At 46.5% G+C, this 4,005-nt stretch overlaps 1 long non-coding RNA gene across 2 annotated transcripts in view; it reads left to right on the plus strand.

Moving 5' to 3' along the window:
• LOC311593346 overlaps positions 1-3,679 on the plus strand; it is an 8,582-nt gene extending 4,903 nt beyond the window's left edge. For both annotated transcript variants that reach the window (XR_014777656.1, XR_014777657.1), the window contains 2 exons: positions 1-1,027; positions 2,440-3,679. The exon at positions 1-1,027 is cut by the window's left edge and continues 374 nt beyond it. This is a non-coding gene — a long non-coding RNA (uncharacterized lncRNA). The remainder of the gene's footprint in view (positions 1,028-2,439) is intronic.
• The last annotated feature ends 326 nt before the right edge of the window (positions 3,680-4,005 follow it).

The following is a 4,005-nucleotide window of genomic DNA, read 5'->3' on the forward strand; positions in this document are numbered from 1 at the left end:
GTTCCCCAGGACCCTTGAGCCATGTTGTCCTGCAAACTTGACTTTGTCTCACATGGAGAAAGTCCATCTGTGATCGTCTTTCAGGATGTTCCTCATCATTTTATGGGTAGCCAGGCTCTGGGATCCCTCTGCTGCTGGGAGTATGGGTCCTAACTGACCCTGAAGCAGCCTTCCCAGAGGGGCAGAGGAGAGAAACAGACAACTCCCTGCGGAGAGAGACAGTGAAAAGGCTGCCCTCACTTTAGCCAAGATGAACTACAGGTCTGCCAAGAACACGATCCAACTCCTTTATCAAAACAGACTTTGAGATTTAAGCACAGCACATAATCTGCAGGGCAGTTTCTTTGTGCCAAGGGCGTGACGATTCACCTGACAAAAGTCTTAAAATGGTCTACCCAGAGGATCATTTTGTGAAATTGACTTGGAGTCATCAAAACTTCGTAAAGGAAGATGAGCACTCCTCTGGATTACAGGGGCCCCAGAACACGCTGCAGCTGGAACCAGGCTCCGTTTCTTCTCAGATGCTGTACCATTAGTGAAATATGAACAGGGTCTGTGGGTTAGATCATGGATCTGTGTTGGTCTTAATTTACTGATTTGGAAAATGTTTAAAGATAGTGCCAGAATATTCTTGTTTTCAGAAACACACGGGAACGTATACAGAAGTACAGCAGAGAAATATAGAAAGATGCTAACAATGTTCACACTTGGGGTATCTGAGTGCGAGTTAGACTTGGCCATACTCTGTTCTTTCCCTATAACCATTTATTTTATCAGTCTGAAACAATGTCATTTTAAAAGTGTTTATCTAGAGTGTCACTTTTAACCACTTTAGCTAACATAACACTTGCAAGTGTTTATGGAGTACAGTGTGATATTTCAATAGACTGGCTTCATCGTCCAGTGTCTGCCTACTTTTGGATCTGCATTTATTCGTATCTATCCAGCAGCTTTATACTAGCCCCATATGCGGAGGCCTCCTGGTCTGCCAAGCTGTGCTTCCCATCTGACCAGACTGAGCCATTTGGTAAGTCACGTGCCCCCACAGCCCATTTAGGGCTGGTTTCCTTCATCCACCTAGTTTCCTGTGTTGTCTGCTGCCATGGGATTTCCAACCTCTGTCAAAGAAGGCATGGCTAGCCACAGCTACTTGCCCGTCGAGGAGCCAGCCAGAAGGCCAGACCAAGTGAAGGCCAGGAAGTCCTGGTCACTGAGGGGACCTGTTCCTCATGTCTCCTCCTGTCCTTTGTGTGTGTGTGTGTGTGTGTGTGTGTGTGTGTGTGTGTGTGTGTGTGTGTTGTTGTTGTTGTTGTTGTTGTTGTTGTTGTTGCTGTAGTCGGTAGTCTGAGTTCTGCCAGTTCCTGGGCTATGTATGGTCTTCCTCCAGAGGCAAGGCCAACCCTACACTTTCTGTGAGTAGGAGGAGCCAGAAGCTCTAGGGACCAGCAGGTTTCATAGGATCAAGGAACAATCCAGAAAGCATGTACCTGATGTTGTGAGTGTGCATAGAGAAGGGAGACGGTCAAGGTGGGCATCGGGAACAGATGACAAGTCTCTACCAGGTATCTACCTACCAAGGACCAGCCTGGATACAGAGATGTAATATTTTGTCTTTGTGGGTCACAAATACTGTCATCTCTCCCCCTCTCTGCCTTTAAACATCTCCTTTTAAGCTCTTGAGCCCTGAGCTGCTAAACTTAGGCAACACTGTGACATCTTGCTAAAACATGGGTCCTTGATATATGCGAAGTCTGTGTCATCATAAGCATTCGGCTTGCTCTGAAGTCAACCGTGGCTGTTTCTCATGACCACCCCTCAGCCTCTCCTCCTTGCTCCGCTGTCTTCACCCTGATTCATCTCCTCTGGGATGCCCATACAGCTCTCTGTACCATGGCCCCAACGTCAAGCCCTAACCTTGATTTGTTCCAGTCCCCGTCAGTGACCATCCTCCAAGGAAGCCCTCTGAGCTATTCCCAGAATTCAGTTGTCATATCCAGCAGGGTGGGAACCTCCAGAGGGAACGGCAAACCTGCCCCACAGGGCAGAGCTGCCATTGTGCCCAGTAACTCAGATAAGGCTAATCAAATCTCATGCTCTGCGCTTCAGAGAAAGCTTTCTCCCAGGCTTGGGGCCCCTGCGCTGTCTGCAGCAGCCAGCTGATGGCTCTGGGCCTGTGAGAGGCTTAGCCTTCAGATCTACCCATGCCGTAGGGGGAAATTCCATCCTATTGGGGTCAGGGAAGTCAAGCCTGTCCTGTCCATGTCATGTGATCCTGTATGTTCTATCTGCCCAAGCAGCCCAAGAGCCAGTTGCTGGGGGTGGGTGGGGGAAGATCCCCAGCAAGCAGAATGTCTGGGAATGGCTCCCAAGGCCAGCAGCTGGCCTGCTCCTGTTCTGGGATAGTAGCTGGAAGCTAACGTGGCCTCTCTTCTTTCATAGGCACACAGAGTCTCTGGGTGAGAAGAGCTCCAGGCAGGCTTCGCGGGTTAAGGCCAGCATGCATTTCCACCCGGTTATAAGGCCCAAGTGAGGATTTTGCAGGTCACCATAAAAACTCTGAAGTTTGCAAAGTAAACACTGAAAAGATACCACACGTTTCACAGCCTTATTTAGGCTTTTGTTCATTTTCAGATGGATCTGGATACTCATGAAATGGAGCAGTCAAAGCCCATGTCACCCTCTGGGAGGTTCAGAAACATGTATGTGCGTACAGATATACACAGCACACACTCATAGAGGGGAGGGAGGGAGGAGGGAGCGACAGAAACAGAAGGAGGGAGGGAGAGTGGACTAACTTTGAAGTATTCTTATTCTCCCATCATAAATAAAGTGATGGCGACTGTTCCTCTTCCTGCTTCATGTGTTGAGACTCCTGAGAAGGTCTTTTCTGCATTTCCCTGTCTCCCTCTCATTCAAAACTCAAAACTAAAACCCACTTATTTTTTTTAAGTGCAGGAACACTCAAATGGCCTCCACACAAATCTCTTTTTTCTGTAGTACAAAAGAAAGCATCGAAACAGATGCCTCAACACCTGTGCTGCTCGGAATCTGGCAGTCTCAGCACAACAGTACCATTTCCCCGTTGCCAAAGCCAGCTCTCCAGTAAGGACAGGTGATTTTCAGAAGAATGAGCCTGTGCTTAAGAGTACAGACTTGCGGGAGACTTTTGTGTGACCACCCTTAGTGCATGTTGAGCTATCACTGTGGCCAGACTCCCTCCCTGTAGCCCAGGGTGAGGAGCACAGTCCAGAGGAGCTTTGAGCTATGGCTTCTTTAGATCTAGTCTGCTGCCTAGAGTCATGAAGTCCAAGTCAGTGCCAGTAACAGAGCTAGGCAGAGTATAAGGGTAACACAGGGCAAGCATGTTAGAGATGAGCAGTTAATGCGAATAAGACATTATTGATAAGAATCCATTGTAAAGCTAGATTACTTATTGGGGAAAAAACAAAATTAACAACAACAATAATAATAATAGTAAACTGTTGCTTTTAGCCCTTCTCCCATAAAATGTAAAAGATGATAAAGTTTAGTATACTAGCAGAATTATTTTCAGCTTTTCTTATGGCTATATCTGTATAAATTGTTGAAATTGTGTCATTAGTAATAAATGATGCCTGACAATCACAATGCTTACAAGTGTAATGTGGCATTTCGACACATAATAAACACACAATGATCAAATCAGGATAATCAGTATTTTTTTTATTTCCTCAAGCCTTCATTATTTGTGTTGAGACCTCTCTTCTAGAAATTTTGAAGCATCCAGTGAGTTACTGTTACCCCTGTGGTTGTTACCCCACTGTGCACAGAACATTTAATCCTCCTGTCTACCTGTTTATCCCAGGCCCTCTCCACCTGCAGGGCTGGAGAAATCTGTTCTATTCTTTACCTCTGTGAAAAGTTTTCCTAGAAGAATTGGAACAACAGACCCCATCCATATCTGGACCTTCCATTCCACTTCAGCGTTCTAATAAACATTTTCCCAGGGCAAGATGAAGACTTCCC

The sequence above is a fragment of the Acomys minous genome (assembly GCF_964271855.1).
Source record: "Acomys minous genome assembly, chromosome: 3".
NCBI lineage: Eukaryota > Metazoa > Chordata > Mammalia > Rodentia > Muridae > Acomys > Acomys minous.